This window comes from Mastigoproctus giganteus, chromosome 14 (genome assembly GCF_048544385.1).
Source record: "Mastigoproctus giganteus isolate SK-2022 chromosome 14, ASM4854438v1, whole genome shotgun sequence".
Lineage (NCBI taxonomy): Eukaryota > Metazoa > Arthropoda > Arachnida > Uropygi > Thelyphonidae > Mastigoproctus > Mastigoproctus giganteus.
In genome coordinates, this window is record NC_143588.1 from 37877429 (window position 1) to 37895978 (window position 18550).

At 39.4% G+C, this 18550-nt stretch overlaps 1 protein-coding gene across 9 annotated transcripts in view; it reads left to right on the forward strand.

The window, feature by feature from the left end:
- The window catches only part of LOC150075069 (paired amphipathic helix protein Sin3a-like), a 718000-nt gene that overhangs the window by 251133 nt on the left and 448317 nt on the right, over positions 1-18550 (forward strand). The window lies entirely within an intron of this gene.

The following is an 18550-nucleotide window of genomic DNA, read 5'->3' on the forward strand; positions in this document are numbered from 1 at the left end:
TGGTAGCTTAAATAAATTCAAGGAAGAACTGCACAAATTTTGAAATGAAAGGGTGGATGAAATACAGATTTTTTTTTTTTTTTTTTTTTTGGTTGATGCTATATAAGCATGCTTTCTTGCATCATGTGCCTTTGCTAAAGCTAATTTCAGAGAAAGTTATAAGTTTAAATGGTCTTTTGTCTTGTGCTCCTAGATTTTTTTGTATTTTTTAGTTATAATATCCTCCTTACTCTTATCTTTATCTATATCAAAGATTAAAATTTTGCATACTCTTGTTTTCGGATTATCTGTCTTTAAACCTACATCAGTGACCTCAGGGTTGTCCCTTATTTTTTCTGCATCTTCTTTTGTGGCAGTTTCAATGCCTCATGCCTATGTTTCTAATTTTCCCCACCAGTTTTATCTTTTCATTTTTAAACTGAGATTCAAGGTTTTTACTAATTGCTTGTTCTACAGCTTAACTTGTACCAAACCTGATTCCTTCTGTTTGTCTTGTAATAAACATGTTGTCCTTTCATTGATTCATCTGTTGTCTTGTTTCTTCGGCATATTAACAGTTAATTGTTTACTTTTAATTACTTGTGCATATGTCTGAGTCTCTTGTCCTTTCCCAGTCACATTCCTTTCTAACTTTACTTTGAGAACTTCATTTTCAGCGAGAAGGTCTCCTAATATCCATTCCAGCCTTGTCCAATAGTCTATTATCTTTTTTTCCATCAGTTTTAATAGTGGTAGATGACTCTCATCAACCGGTGCAATACCACCACTTTGCCTATTGGAGGCTAGAAGTGGTGGATCCCATGTTTAGTCTTTAGAGCTAAGTTCCGGTCAACCCTTCCCTAGCTCTTCCATCATGCAGTATGATTGATGACTTTTGAGGTTATCATGAACATCGTAACGAGATCCAATATTCCTTACATTTTGAGAGTACAATTCTAAAACGGTGTTTGCAGGCCGACCGCTGGTTAGTACACTGGAACAAACCTATTGGTAACTCTCTAGGAGACTTCTGGATCAACTTGTGTACAATCTTGGTACCTCTACTCTGCGAGATAGTGACTGGAGGGAGTCCGAGTAGTGTGTATGTGGGGAGCATTGTCGAGGCCACGTTGTGTCAAGAATCTGGGTATATTCTTATCATGTGTACGCCGTGTCCAAAAATTTCATTACTTTATACAGTATGTCCCACCCACTTTTTCTTACTATTGAATACATCACGAATTGTCAAACTAATAGAGCAAGTTTATCTGCAAAAAGATCTAAATCTCCCAAGCACTTCCTAATTCATTTCAAAAATATACGTGGTCTCAATTCTAATCTCAATGTTGTCCATTTCCACTTGCAGTCTGCCAAACCCCATGTACTTTTTCTGACAGAATTTCAGTTATCAGTTGATTCAACTACTGCTCATCTCAGATGCTCAAATTATTCGCTGTATGATTCCTTTCGCCGCAAAGGTAGTACTTGTGCATATGTCTGTTCTGATATTCCCTGTCAGAGACTTGGCAATTTGGAATCTCCTCTTTTTGATCTTCTCTGGATTAAAATCTCTCTACCTCATTGTGTCAAATTCATCTATTGTTTCTACTGTTCTCCCAGCTCCACTAATAACTTGGAGCTCTTTGACTTCCTCTCGTTGCAACTTGACTTTCTCCAGTCCAACTTTCCTAACAGTGAGATAATTTTCCTTGGTGATTTTAATGTTCACAACTCCAGCTGGCTTCCGTTTTCTAGTCACACCGACCCAGCTGGTCGAGTTGCTGAGGCTTTTGCAATTATTAATGACCTAGCACAGATTGTTCATTTACCTACAAGAATACCGGACAATCCTAATCATACAGCCAACACACTTTATCTTTTTCTCACAAACAACCCTTCTAAGTACACGGTCGAAGTGAGAGGTCCTTTAGGCACTTCAGATCACAACTTGGTGATTGTCTCTTCTCCAATGGAGCCTTTATCTCATGGTTATTCCCAACCTCGTGTTGTTTGCCATTACAAGAATGCAAAATGGGATGACCTGCGAGACTTCTTTTCTTCTTTTCCATGGTCGGATTACTGTTTCAAAACTTCTGATGTCAACGTTTGCTCAGATCGTGTCAGTGAAATTATTCTTGCAGGAATGGAATCCTTTAACCCACACTCCACTTTAAAATCTCATCCTTTATCTAATCCTTAGTTTTCCAGTAAATGTGCTAGGGCTGTTCAAGAGAAGAACATTGCATATCATAATTGGCTTGTTTCTAATTTTTCAGTTTCATTTTCTGCCTACACCAAAGGTCACAACAATTGTAAAGCAGTTATTAATCAGTCCAAACTAGAGTTTGAACAGGCTAAGAGTAGAAAACTTGCTTCTTGACCCAATGGTAGCTGAACATTCTGGTCTCTTGCCAAAGCTATTGGCCGCAACTTTTGTCCATCTCTGCTGCCACTTCTGTCCAAACCAGATGGTTCTGTTGTCACTTCAGCCAAGGATAAAGCTGACCTACTAGCATTCCATTTTTCTTCCAACTCCTGTATCAGTGATCTTGGTAAAACACCTCCCACCATTGCCAACATGCTCCATTTGATGCCTCCTATGGTCTTCCGTTAATAGGATGGCAGAAGGATTTTGACGAATTTGATTCTAAGAAAGCCCCAGGTCCTGATGATATTTCTCCACTTGTTCTCAAAATCTGTGCTCTGAACTTACTCCCATCCTTTGTTGCCTTTTTTCACTCTTATTGATTGCTGCCTTTTTTTTTTCACTTTCTTATTCCAAAGGTGTTTTTCCTTCTGCTTGGAAATTTGCTCATATCCAGTCAGTTCCTGAAAAGGGTGACAAATCCCTCCCATCTAATTATCGTTCCATTGTAATTACTTCTACTCTTTCTAAAGTAATGGAGAAATCAATTAACCGCCAACTCTTAAACTACCTAGACAACTTCCATATGATCAACGATCACCAGTATGCATTCTGTCAGTGTCGATCTGCTGGTGATATTCTTGCTTATGTTACCCATTTATGGACTAATTCAATGGAAAGGTTCGGTGAAACACAAGTAGTTGCTCTTGACATCTCAAAGGCTTTCGATCGTGTTTGGCATAAAGGTCTTCTAAACAAGCTTCCATCTTATGGTTTGCCAACTATTTTTAGTAATTGGTTATCCGGTTTTCTCTCTGATCGCCCACTGAGGGTGATGGTAGATGGCTCTCTGTCTTCTAACCTTTCCGCTAATGTCGGTGTCCCCCAAGGTTCAGTTCTTTCCCCCACTCCTTTTCTCTTTTATATTTATGACCTTCCATTCAGTGGAAATCATATCCATAGTTTTGCCGATGATAGCATATTGCATTCCACTTTCCATTTTGAGAAACCTAGCCCTGCTCAATGAGCTTCAACTTCTCGAAAATCTGCTACCAATTCCTTAAATGCCGATCTTCAGGTAATTCTCCAGTGGGGCAAAGAGAACTTAGTTGATTTCAAGCCTTCTAAAACTCAGTCTTGTCTTATATCTCGCAAAAAAGGATTGTTCTGCTCCTATGCTTATCTTTAGTGACACTCCGATTTCTAGGCAAAATGATATATCTCTTTTGGGGATTACCCTGACTTCTAATCTCTCCTGGCACAAGCACATTACAAATATTGCTTCCTCTGCATCTAAAAAACTTGGTTTTGTCTTTCGCTCTCTGCGTTACTTTTCTTCCAAATAGCCGCTCACTCTGTATAAATTGCAAATCTGCTCTGCCATGGAATATTGTTTTCACATCTGGGGTGGTGCCCCCCCAAAACCTCTCTCAGGCTTCTTGATTCCATTGAGCAGTTACGTTAATTAATGATTCATTTCTAACAGAGTCTCACCACTCGCTGTCTTATAGACGTACTGTTTCTGCTTCATGCCTCTTCTACAGATTCATTTCATGGGCACTGTTCTTCTGAATTGGCATCTATAATTCCCGCTCTCTCTTTCAAAACAGTCCGAATACGTGCCGCCACCAGCCAACATCCATTTACTGTCCAACTTCAAACTCACCGAACCAACTTTTCATCTTCCTTGTTTATTCATTCAACTGCTGTTTTCTGGAACAACCTTAATTCTTACGTATTTCCTGAAAATTACAGTCTACAGAAGTTCAAGTCCAATGTCAACAAATATCTTCTTTCGTCTTCTTAACCTCAAACCCAAGCACGGTACTAAGTACTATAGGTTCTAATACCTCTCGTGTTTTGGGTTTACATAAAAAAAAAAAGTAAATAATAAAAATAAAAAAAAATAATAATGCATGTTTGTGTGGTCATTAATTTGTCTAGTTCCAGTCTAGCTAATTTGTTCTTTGTTTGTGACAGAAGCAACTGTCTGGATAGTTGCTTCAGAGTCATATTCAGTTGTTTGTTCATTTGGTTCTTGTGATTTCTCCATCGTGTTCATGAGTGAATTTTTATCCTTCTTATTTTGCTGGAAGCTGGTAAAGGTCCTTCTTCATCTTAATCTTGAGAGTGATGTAGCTGAGTACCATCTTGTTTTGTTCACTTCAGTTGAACAGTCCAGTTAAAATCTTGCAAATTGTTACATGGTTCCAAAGTAATTTTATCGTTATGTTTTGATGGTATTTCCCAGTCATTTGACTTATATGATGATTTCTCAGTCGGTTCAAGATTGCAATACAATGACCTAGGGTTCAACGAATCATTTTATAACTAATGTACAGGCTGCCATTGATTAACACGATTAATTCTTCCCTTGAGCTTATTGCACAAAAACGGAAACCCGTTAATCGAATATAATAATCAATAGGAAAAAGTATAATTGGTCCGTGACGTTCAGGAATGTCTATAAATAAATTATATAATGTAAATAAATTATATTCATGAAGAATTTTAAAAATACCTTTTAAATAACTTTTTAACTGTATACCATGTAAAAGATAATGAAAATAATAACTGAATTAAATGTTTATTGCATAAAATACACAATGTAGAAACTATTTGTTACGGAAATATTTGAAGAGCATTGGCTTTTTTATTATTTTTTTTATTTATTTTTATTAAATACAGTATCGCAGAGAATCTCAAACATTTGAGATTATGAATGATTTCATTTAGTTCTTTTACCGTCATCTCCTTTGTGGTAACATTTTCATCTGGCTCATTTAAAAATTAAAATTATTTATTTATTTATTATTTTTTTTTTGTATTTAAATAGAATTTTTAAATTCAAGTCTGCACGTGACTTTATTAGTGGGAGACAAACAAATAACTTCTGCTTCCGATAGTTGATGGAATACACAGGCGTGCAGGAGGCAAACGTTTGTTTATTGCCTGTCTGATGCGCGGTAAGTTTAGCACGTGATTCAAATCCTTTTCAACTATCACATAAAAAAGATTGCGTTAACTGGAAATTTGCATTGTGTAAAGTGATATAATTTATCAAATAGTGGTAACTGAAAAACACTTTAATCGAACTAGCGGTATGCTAGGCTTGGCTGTATTACAGAATTGGAAAGATTTTGCAGTATATTAGTATGCAGTTTTGGTTGTCGAAAGGAGTTAGAGTTAGAAATTGTCTTTTGGTAATGAACATAAATACGTGATTTGCATATAAAATCTCATCAGGATTGCCACCTCTACAAAGATCATGGCAGGTGACTATGAAATAGATTATATATATATTTCATAGTCACCATTGAATTTTAGTGAAATGTCTGCATGGGCAGAAATAGCATCAAATAGTGTCAGTTTAAGATTGCAATACAGTAACGTAGGGTTCAACAAATCATTTTTATAACTAATTGTTATAAATATTTTTATAACTGAGTGTTGGCAATGGCGAGTGAGTGAGTGAGTGAGTGAGTGAGAGAGAGAGAGAGAGAGAGAGAGAGAGAGAGAGAGAGAGAGAGAGAGAAAAGCTTGAAAGGGTGCGAATTCACTAAAAACCTAAAAATATACATAGTCATCCTTACCTGATAAAGGTTATTTTCTTGCATTTTTTGGAATAGCTAGCTCCATTTTCCATAAAAATAAAGCCTCCAAGAAGAAGCACTACCTTCAAGTCTTCAGTACTTACGATTGATTGCACCTCTGTTTGCTTCAAATGCCGCATACTGGCCACTCTTCATATTTCTTGCCATCTACAATCATCTGCCGCATTCTGAGATACGTCTGCCATTGTCTCGGTGCCCACAGGTGAACCCCATAATGGAGAATTTTATCTTTCCAGATATTGACTGGAAATTGTGGGTTCGTCACCCACTAGCAAGAATTTTATGAATTTCCTGGATGACTGTTTTCTACAGCAGCATGTGAGAAAGGTAACAAGAGAGAGGCAGATAAAAGTACCACTATGTGGCAGTGATCAGAGGGTATTGATACGGGATTTATTTGAAGATGTAATTAACATTAAGGGTAAAGGGAAGGGATTTTGCTTTCATAAAGGTGGTCTCAGACAGTTCTTAAATTCTATACTTAAATTCTATACAGGAGGTTATATAATAACAGTAGAATTAAGAGTTTCAAAAAATTGTTTTACCCAGTGAAACTTCAGTTCCAGGTAAAATAATGAAATCATTGGTTAAAGAAATAATGGAGGATCATCTAGACCAGCGTTTCCCAAACTTTTTCAGTCACGGAACACTTCATCTCGCAACATATTCACAGAACACTTTTCATCTCGCAACATATTCACGGAACACTTATGAAATACAAGTTTAGTGGGAGCCAAAGAACTGTTTGCTAATATTTTATTACATATGATGCACTGTGCATGAGGAGCATCTTTATTTCCAATACATATAAAGCCAAAATTCAAATAATTGTCATCATACTTTTGTTTTGGTATTTTATTAGTTGGTTCATGTTTTTTCACTTTGGATTTCTGGGGAACAAAAGGCTGCGATTGTTCATTCTCACTTGGAAGTGTGAAAATATTGTGTTCATTTTCATCGACCATACATAGTTGCACTGCTAGCAGTACTTTGCTTCTCGTTTTAAAGTTCCAAACCACAAATCTATGGTCACATATTTCAGTAATAATATTTCAAAATACTATTTTTTTTTTTTTTTTTATCCTCGTCTTTTCCCATTATTATATGGGGTCAACGTTTTTTTTTTTTTTTATTATTATTATTGTTATGGGATGCAATTTTTACGGCCGGATGCCCTTCCTGACGCCAACCCTCACCCTTTATCCGGGCTGGGAATATGCGGTGGTCATTCAGTGACCTGCCGCATCCTCCGTATTTGGTGGGTACGGGCTCGAACCCCGGTCTAATGAAGAAGCATGTAATTATCAAAAAAAATTTATACAAGGAAGTGAGTTTAGTTATGATATCGGTTCGCTTCCCTCTCTCCTTCAATCTGTGTACTCCAGGCTAAATCACATACGAATGGCATATTAGCATCACTACATTACTATTTTTTTTTTTTTTGTAGGTTTCATTACCTCTACGAATGCTTTTCTATGCAAAAGCCTGCCAAAATAAAGTGTTCCGTGGTCTGTTTGAATATTAGTCTATACCAGTGTATTAATAACTGAAAAAAAAAAAAAAAGTTAAATATTATAATGATACAAAAGTCGTTTGCCCTTGTGTCGTGAAATGTGCATAACAACAACAAAAGTGGTGTTTGCTACAAATATGCAAAATTTATTTATTTTTTAAAAATTATTAATTACGATTTTTCGCCGAACATTTGTTTACATCTCACAGAACACAGCTTGAGAAACGCTAATCTAGACAAGAGTCCAGTTATATTTTAGTCACAGTATGGTTTCTTTTAGGGGAATCTTTTCTGACTAATTTGATTGGATATTATGACGCAGTCACAAAGGAACTAGATGTAAAAAATAAATTTGATATGTTATGCATGGATTTCAGGAAAGCATTTGATACTGTTGCACATAAAAGACTTCTGTACAAATTAAAACTATGTGGCATACTTCTATAGATAAAGGGATGGTTGAATGAGAGAAGACAGAGAATAGTTATGAATAGACTTTACTGTTTGTGGAATAAAGTTATTAGTGGAGTTTTCCAGTGTTCGATTCTGGGCCCATTTTATGTTTTCTGTATTTATTAATGATATTGATGAAGGCTTCTTATCTAAGTTTGGTGAAGATATAAAGGTATTAACGTGGCCAGTGGTAGTAATGATGATATGCTACTGGAAAATTTAGGCCTATGAAGTTAATCATTTCCAATTACCCTGAGTAACGTACTACTGTGTGGTACTACACTCAGGATAGTTGGAAATGAAAAATTCCTGGGGGTAATTGTGTAGCCAGATGAAGTTTTCTGAGCAGTGCAGACAGGCTGCCAGAGCAGCTCATGGGGTGTTGCCAATGATGTACAGGAATTTTGCTAGTGGGGATAAGGAGGTGATTATCCTTTTGTATAAGGCAGTGGTTATGCAGCACCTTGAGTACAGCATGCATGCATGGACACCTAATTTTCGGAAGGATGTAGAGCTGCCAGAACAAGTACAGAGAAGGGTGACTAGATTGGTGATAGGAAGAAAGGCTTGCTCTTACCAAAATTGGCTTGGGTTCTGCAGATTGTAGTGTCTGGTGGCAAGGCTCCTTCAAGGTGATCTAATTGAGGTGTTGAGTGGATTGAACAAGCTCAATGCTGGTGGATTCGCTCTCTCTCTGTCGTGCACACTCAAACTACACTATAATTGGGAATAAATTCAAATAAGGAAGGATGAAATCAGAATAGATGTGTGGAAGTTTGCCTTTAGTTATCCAGTGTTTGATTGCTAGAACTAACTTTCATCTGTTGTTGTGGAAGTGGATAGAACTAGTCAAACTACCGGAACAGATGGATAGGTGAAATGGGAAAGCCACTTTCTTTTTTTTTTTTTTTTCTGATGCGCTATATGCTTTGCCTTCTTGTATAATTTTCTGATACTAATGTACTCACAGATTTTTCTGATTTGAGACAAAGGTCATTTCAGCTTATATGGTTGGGTTGAGACCTAGCAAAAATTGGCATAAATGTGCTGATACAACATTAGTTTGTCAGTCAGACACAATAAATAAGATTTAGTCATCAGTGAACTAATACGTGTAATTTGATTGATATCCACTGCATAGATATCTTCTCTCCCATGAACTTGAGGAACTAGCAGAGTGGCAAATAATGTGCCCAACAATACTTGACCTTGTGGAATGCCTGAGATTACATTGTGGGTGAAGGTCTTTTTTTCCCCCTTTAGGAGTGTCCATTTGTAGAGTGGAGTGTTCAAAATTCCATGTCTCCAGAAATGTGAAAGTGCCTCTGACAGACGGTGAAGAACTGTTACATTTGATAGAGTCATAACAGATTTACAATCAAGGAAGTTGCCAGTAGTTTCTGCATTATCTTGGAATGCCTTGAGAGTTGGAGTCATAATTGAGAGAAAGTTGGTTATAGCAGATGCCTCCGTAGCCGAGTGATCACGAGCGGGAGTGCAGTAGAACATGCTGTTTGAGTAGACCGGGGTTCAAGCCCCTGACTGCTGAATACGGTTGATCTGCCAACCCACACTGGACCAGCGTGGCAGATTATGGTCCATTTCTCTCAGCATGAATTGTTGAGGAGGCTTCCATCCTGCAGTGGGTTGATAATGGCTGCACTTTACGTTTTTTTGGTTATAGCAGAACAATTTTGTATTGCAGAGTGGGTTTGTTAATATCTTCCTGACAGTAACTGTTTAGTGGGAATAGGTTACAGGGTTTTCTTGTGTAGGCTATAGGTATGTGAAATGGGCTGGCAGTGATTGATTTATGATGGAGATAAAATCATAGCTATAGGTATCACACTTACCACATTCCACTGTTGAGGGGAAAAAAGTTCTGGTGAAGAATTGTATGAAAACGTTCAGTAGAGGTCCTAAGATGAAAGACAAATTCTTACAACCTTAGAGGTTCTAAGGCTGTAAGAATTTGTTTATAAATTGTGGCCCCCATCAGCTCCAGAACTGACAGTCAGTGGTAGCATATTAATAGCTTTAATCACCTGTTGTCTAGAGGTAGCAATCAGTGTTCTCCCCAGAAAATTTTGCCAGCCAGGTGCCATTATGAAGTAGCAGGATGGGAAAGTGAAATACTTTGCAATGTTATAAAATTTTCTGTTATTTATAAATGTGACTTAAGCTGTCCAGAGCAATAATTAATTGCATAAGTTAACGTTATATGCTCCTATTACATTGACCTTGATCGCATAGTATGTTTGAATTAATATTGATCAAGAACAGTGAGCAGTACTGTACAGTACCATGAGAGTCACTTTAAATTTAGCTGAGTGGTCAGTTAAATTCACCGGGTGGTGTGTCCATTCGATAGATCCTGGGGAGCACACTGATAATGTTTGCTAAGTCATCAGATGTTGACTGAAAGTCAGTGATGTTGTTATCTTGTCTTTTTTGGTTTGAGAACCTAGTTTTTTTTGTTTTTTTTTGTGTACCCCAAACACCCAAACACGAGAGATATTAGAACCTATAGTACTTAGTAATGTGCTTGGGTTTGAGGTTAAGAATACAAAAGAAGATATTTGTTGACATTGGACTTGAACTTCTGTAGATTGTAATTTTCAGGAAAGACGTAAGAAGGAAGGTTGTTCCAAAAAATGACAGTTGAATGAATAAACGAGGAAGATGAAAAGTTTGGTTCTGTGAGTTTGAAGTTGGACAGTAAATGGATGTTGGCTTGTGGCGGCACGTGTTTGGACTGTTTGAAAAGAGAGAGAGCAGGAATTATAGAAGCCAATTCAGAAGAACAGTGCCCATGGAAGTATCTGTAGAAGAAGCATGCAGCAGAAACAGTGCGTCTATGAGAGAGCGAGTGGAGAGACTCTGTTAGAGATGAATCATTAATTAACCTAACTGCCCTCTTCTGAATGGAATCAAGAAGCCTGAGGGAGGTTTTGGGGGCACAACCCCAGATGTGGGAACAATATTCCATGGCAGGGCAGATTTGCAATTTATACAGAGAGAGCAGCTGTTTGGAAGAAAAGTAACGCCGAGAGTGAAGAGAAAACCAAGTTTTTTAGATGCAGAGGAAGCAATATTTGTAATGTGCTTGTGCCAAGAGAGATTAGAAGTCAGGGTAATCCCCAAAAGAGATATATCATTTTGCCTAGAAATCGGAGTGTCACCGAAGATAAGCATAGGAGCAGAAGAATCCTTTTTGCGAGATATAAGACAAGACTGAGTTTTAGAAGGGTTGAAATCAACTAAGTTGTCTTTTCCCCACTGGAGAATTACCTGAAGATCGGCATTTAAGGAACTGGTAGCAGATTTTCAAGAAGTTGAAGCTGATTGAGCAGGACAAGGTTTCTCAAAATGGAAAGTGGAATGCAATGTACTATCATTGGCAAAACTATGGATAGGATTTCCAGTCAATGGAAGGTCATCAATATACAAGAGGAAAAGAACTGAACCTTGGGGGACACCGGCATTAGTAGAGAAGTTAGAAGGCAGAGAGCCATCTGCCATTACTCTCAGTGAGCAATCAGAGAGAAAACTGGATAACCAATTACTAAAAACAGTTGGCAAACCATAAGATGGAAGCTTGTTTAGAAGACCTTTATGGCAAACACGATCAAAAGCCTTTGAGATGTCAAGAGCAACTACTTGTGTTTCACCGAACCTTTCCATTGAATTAGTCCATAAATGGGTAACATAAGCCAGAATATCTCCAGTGGATCGACACTGACGGAATCCATACTGGTGATCGTTGATCAGACGGAAGGTTTCTAGGTAGTTTAAGAGTTGGCGGTTAATTGATTTCTCCATTACTTTAGAAAGAGTAGAAGTAATTGCAATTGGACGATAATTGGATGGGAGGGATTTGGCACCCTTTTTAGGAACTGGCTGGATATGAGCAAATTTCCAAGCAGAAGGAAAAACACCTTTGGAATAAAAATGTGAAAAAAGCGGCAAAGAATAGGAGTAAGTTCAGGAGCACAGGTTTTGAGAACAAGTGGAGAAATACCATCAGGACCTGGAGCTTTCTTAGCATCGAGATTCATCAAAATCCTTCTGATATCCTTTTGACCGAAGACCACAGGAGGCATTGAATGGAGTGTGTTGGGAATGGTGGGAGGTGTTTTACCAAGATCATTAATACATGAGCTGGAAGAAAAATGGGATGCTAGCAGGTCAGCTTTATCCTTGGCTGAAGTGGCAACAGAACCATCTGGTTTGGACAGAGGTGGGAGCAAAGATGGGCAAAAGTTGCGGCCAATAGCTTTGGCAAGAGACCAGAATGATCGGCTACCATTAGGGCAAGAAGCAAGTTTTTTACTCTTAGCCTGTTCAAACTCTAGTTCTGACTGATTAATAACTGCTTTACAACTGTTTCGAGCTTTGGTGCAGGCAGAAAATGAAACTGAAGAGTTAGAAACAAGCCAATTATGATATGCAACATTCTTCTCTTGGACAGCCTTAGCACATTTATTGGAAAACCAAGGTTTAGATAAAGGACGAGATTTTAAAGTGGAGTGTGGGATAAGGGATTCCATTCCTGCAAGAATAATTTCACTGACACGATCTGAGCAAACGTTGACATCAGAAGTTTTGAAACAATAATCCAACCAAGGAAAAGAAGAAAAGAAGTCTCGCAGGTCATCCACTTTTGCATTCTTGTAATGTGAAACAACACGTGGTTGGGAATAGCCATGAGATAAAGGTTCCATTGGAGAAGAGACAATCACCAAGGTGTGAGCTGAAGTGCCTAAAGGACCTCTCACTTCGACCATGTACTTAGAAGGGTTGTTTGTGAGAAAAAGATCAAGCGTATTGGCTGTATGATTAGGATTGTCCGGTATTCCTGTAGGTAAATCAACAATCTGTGCTAGGTCATTAGTAATTGCAAAAGCCTCAGCATCTCGACCAGCTGGGTCGGTGTGACTAGAAAACGGAAGCTAGCTGGAGTTGTGAACATTAAAATCACCAAGGATAATTATTTCACTGTTAGGAAAGTTGGACTGGAGAAAGTCAAGTTGCAAAGAGAGGAAGTCAAAGAGCTCCCAGTGATTAGTGGAGTTGGTGGAACGGTAGAGACAACAGATGAATTTGACACAACGAGGTAGAGAGATTTTAAGCCAGAGAAGATCAAAGAGAGGAGATTCCAAATTGCCAAGTCTCTGACAGGGAATATCAGAACGGACATATGCACAAGTACCACCTTTGATTCGAAAGGAATCATACAGCGAATAATTTGGGCATCTGAGATGAGCAGTAGATGAATCAACCGATAACTGAGATTCTGTCAGAAAAAGTACAGGGGGTTTGGCAGACTGCAGGTGGAAATGGACATCGTTGAGATTAGATTTGAGACCACATATATTTGTGAAATGAATTAGGAAGTCCTTGGGAGGTTTAGATCTTTTCGGAGATAAGCTTGCTCTATTAGTTTGACAATTCATGGTGTATTCAATAGTAAGAAAAAGTAGGTGGGACATGCTGTATGAAGTAATGAAATTTTTGGATATGGCGTACATGTGGTAAGAATATACCAATATACCCAGATCCTTGACATAACGTGGCCTCGACAATGCTCCCCACATACACACTACTCGGACTCCCTCCAGTCACTATCTGGCAGAGTAGAGGTAGCAAGATTATACACTAGCTGATCCGGAAGCTTCCTGGAGAGTTACCAATAGGTTCAGTCCGGTGTACTAACTAGCGGCCAGCCTGCGAACACCGTTTTAGAGCTGTACCCTCGAAATGTAAGGAATATTGGATCTCGCCACGACGTTCATCATAACCTCAAAAGTCATCAATCATACTGCATGATGGAAGAGATAGGGAAGGGTTGACCGGAACTTAGCTCTAGAGACTAAATATGGGTTCTGCCACTTCAAGCCTCCAATAAGCAAAGTGGTGGTATTTCACCGGTTGATGAGAGTCATCTACCACCTAGTACTGCCTGGTAACATAGAGGGGCAGCGTTCCTCCATGTGGTGTGGGCGCCACACCTCGACCCCTGCTTACGTTGTGTCACACCTGGGTGGTCACCCACCATGTACTTGTGCATAGAGGTTATACCCAGGATTACTAACAGTCCCACCATCGTGTAGGTGCAAGCAGAGGATTTGGCTGTCACAGACCGCCCGGACTTCGCCAAAATTGGGTCCACTTGACTGGAGTGTCACCCGAATATCAGTTCCATCAGCGTTTTAGACTCCCAGGTAGCAAGTACAGCTTGTCTGGCATATCTGAGAGAATGTCTGTGACAACCTCAGTGATCAGATCAAGCCATTCAGTGGGATTAAAATGAATGGATAGCTGATTTGATTGTTGTAGTGCCACATTCCTCTTTCAAGAGTCTGCTGAAGGTAATTTTTAACTGCAGAGGACTTACTTCCGTTGAATTCAGCTCTGGTTCTGGAGTAAGCAGTCATGGATAGCTCCAGTAGTTTCCCATATCTTGTGAGGTTTGTTGTTGAAGAAGAAGTGAGAAAGGGGACTAACAGGCTTTTGTCCTTTTAGATATTCATGCAATTTTTGATGCAACAGACTTAACAACAGAGTTTAGCCAGTATGGCACCAAGAATAACTTTATTGGTGCTGATCTCTCGTAGTTTATTACTTGATTACCTCATCACTTAATTGATGAAATGCCTGGATCAGCATTTTCTATAAGTGCTAGAGAAGAAGTGTAGATTGAAGTTGCCAACAATAAGATGCTTACCAGATGTGTCCATATTATTGATTATTCAGTGCGCAATTTCCTGGATAATGGCCTAAGATTTGTGGCATGTACAAAGTAATGTCAAGTAAACTGTGTTAATATTGAACCAAGGTGTTCAGAGCCTCGAAATGCTGAGACTGGCCCAATGAAGGATGTTTTTGGATAAGAATATTGTCCTTGAAGAACATGCCACATCACTTCCCCTCTTAGAGCCATGTGAGTGCATTAGTATTAATGGTGGCAAATGGTACAAGAAAGCAAGCTTGTACTGCATCATCCAAAGGGAGGGGGACTTTCCACATCACTTGCTTACCCCTCTACTGTAGTATTGTTCGTCCTTAAATTTATCACTAGATGGAGGTTTGTTCCCAGAGTGAACTACTCGCTGGCTGAAAGCAAATTTCTGCACATGTATCCTGCAACAATGCTCTTTGACAATTTAAATTTACCCTCTCTTATTTGTGTTTCTAGGCAAGAGGAGGGACACATATCAATTTAATCAAGGCTTACTCAATCTATTCAAAGTCTGGACAGCTCAATCAGATTTCTTTGCAGTTGCCTAAGTTTCCTGATGCTGCAGTTTGTAGGACTGAAAGTCTTTCTTAATAAGAGTTTCAGTTCTCACTAATGCTCATTGCTCTTCTCTCCACCCATTCCAACAGATAAACATCCTTCCTAAAATGATACTCCAGGCCTGTATGCAGTACTCAAAATGTAGCTTAGCTATTATCTTATACAACAGGATAATTACATCCTTAATCCTTATGGCAAAATCCGTGTATATCACTAACAAAACACTATGAGATGTCATTGCAACTAGTCTGCACCACTGAGAAAATGGTGTGTCTGATGGCACAATTATCCAGTTCTTTCTCATTCTCTGCAGCCGTCGCTGTCTTCTTGGATTTCTCCTTTGTATCAATGGTTATCCTCTACCTAACTTTTTATATATATATATATACAGGGTGATTCACTACCAGTGCGAGAAACTTGCAGGAGGTGTAGGGGGGCACAAAGACAAATCGGAATCACGTAGCATTCCAGGGTCCGTAATGCCTTCGTTATGCGGTAGAGGACGTTGAACGGGAAGCCGCGTGAACAGCGATCCCGCTGGAAGTCAGTATTTGCGAACCGGTTCCCGAGGCAGTAGGATGGACGAGTATTCAAACGTTGAACTGGCCGACATGCACCTCGCATATGGAGCTGTGGACTGTAATGGGCGCGCCGCTCTGCGCTTGTACCAGGAACGTTTCCCGCACAGCCGTGCTCCTCATCATACGATTTTCGCATGTGTGCACAGAAGGTTATGTGAGACTGGTTGTTTCGCGAGAGGTACCATGAATCGAGAGCGAATGACAAGGACACCAGACAATGAGGAGAATGTCCTACGTCTTGCAGAAGGCAATCCGAGTTTCAGTACTCGAGCGATGGGCCAACGATTGGGTATTTCCCAATCCACTGTATGGAGGATACTGTCAACACACCAAATGAGTTCATACCATCTGCAACGCGTCCAATCATTGGAGCCTGTGGGTTATCCACCCCGGAAGACTTTTGTTATTGGTTTCTCTATCAGAGTGGGGCAGACAGCGTATTTGCTGCGTCCATATTGTTCACAGATGAGGCAGGTTTCACAAGAGAGACTGAATCTTCAATCAACATAATGCCCATTTGTGGGCTTCGAAGAACCCCCATGGTACGCGAACACGTGCAACTCAGTGGCGTTTCTCTGTCAATGTTTGGGCCAGCATTGTTGGAGACCACCTCACTGGACCGTACCTTCTGCCCCCTCATCTGACGGTAGGGCATACTTGATCTTTCTACAGGAAGTCCTGCCCTGAACTTATTGAAGAAGCACATGTTCCTCAGTCGTTGCGCCGCTCAATGTGTTTCCAGCATGATGGGGCTCCCCCACATTAAACCAGTGATGTCCGCCAACACCTAAACTTTAAATTTGGACAGCATTGGATGGGTCATGGTTGTCCAGTTCATTGGCTTGGCCTGCTAGATCGGCGGACCTATCATGCCTGGACTTCTTCTGCTGGGGTGAAATGAAGACATTGGTGTACGAGAACCCCGTTGATTCACTTAAAGACCTCGTCACTCGCATCTCTGTAGCTGCCGGAGAGATTCGAGACACGCCAGGAATCTTCCAGAACGTTAGGGATTCCATGCGGCGACGCTGTGAAGCCTGTGTGACTGCTTCTGTTCGAACTTTCGAACACCTGTAGCATGGCTTTTTGCCAGTGTAAAACTTGTCATTAAAATGATTTCTGTTACACTAACGAGTTGCTGTTTCTGTTCTTTTTCTTTGCTTCGCTTCTTTGTTCATGCGACCTCCCACATGACAAAGGCATTTTGGACCCTGCAATGCTATGTGATTTCGATTCATCTTTGTGCCCTCTACACCTCCTGCAAGTTTGTCGCACTGGTAGTGAATCACCCTGTATTTTAATTTTGTTCCTCCACTCTTTTCTGCCCTCCTAGTCTCCATTCTTCAATTCCTCTTTCCAGGTGCCTTTCCATTTTCCCCCTTTTTTCCTTCTATTTCTACTTCCTCAAAGCTAATCCTTACTCCAGGAAGTTTCAACTTCATTATCTTTAAATTCCTCTCTGTTTTCTCTCAGTAGTTCTTCACAATATCTGTACCATTCTTCTAATTTTATTACACCCAGATTAGCCTTTTGTTTTTGAGACTGTCGCAAACCCTACAGCATCTTCCATGCTGTAGCAGATCTCTCACATCCTATGCTGCACTATACTTCTGCACGGCTATGCATACTCAAAATGTGGCCTAAATTCTCTGCAACCAGTTGGTATTTTTATTTATTATTATTTTTTTTTTGGTAATATTGCTACCCATATGCAGTACCCTGCCTTTGTCAATTATATTTCAATTATCACTTCTCAGTCCATCTGTCCAATTTTTCTAGATCTTGTTGCAAAAAAAGTATATCCAGATTACTATTATCATTAACTACCTTGCTTACCTTTGTATCATCTGAAACTCGGACATTAAACCTAATAATGCCTTCATAAGTATAATTAATAAATACTAAACAAGAATGGGCCTCACTAATATCACTATTCCAAGAAAAGTCTTGGACTAATTTTATTAGTTGTCTTCTGCTGTTCAGCCATTCCTTTATCAGTAGCTGTAATTTGACTGTAAAAGAGGAAAATGTTAGAGAGAATTGTTTTTATTTATTTTTTTTCCTTTCCTGAAAGGTGAAGAAAGCACTCTGATACCTCCTCTGCTATAAAGGTGAGACAGAAAGTGAGTCAAGTAATAGGAATTGGGAATGGTCAGAAAAGTGGCAGCTATGTTTTCATATAGCAGAATGCAAGCTCTTACACTTGGGGATTATAAACCCAGTGTATGCAGCCATGGGTGAAGTGGAAACTGGGAAGGGGGGGGATCCTGGTGGATGAGCAACCCAACCCTAATACACCATTTTGACCCTGCTTCAACACCAGAGCTAAGAGTTTCTGGGGCAATTAGTGATTGGTCCTTGCTACTAGGGTCAGTTGAAGCCCAGTCTCCTTCCCTTCGGTCCCAGGACAGTGTCAAGGGTTATTGGAAATGTAGGTATGGCACTCTGAGTGAACTTGTTATTCCATTTGTCTATACAGTGCCTTCTAGTGCACAAATGGCATATCTCTTAGCACACTGTGGTGGGTTTGGTACTTAGGGAATTAGAAATTTTTATCTTATGAATAATTAAATTCCTCTTCTTCAGATGATGCAGACAATATTTCTATTAAAAGACCAAAAACTGAGGATATACCACCATTAGTGACACCACTTTCTCTCATTCCACCAGAGAGAAGGAAATTGGAAAAATGAAAACCAGCTTCATTCACAAAGGATTAGGAGGGTTGGCAGATCTCCAAAATGT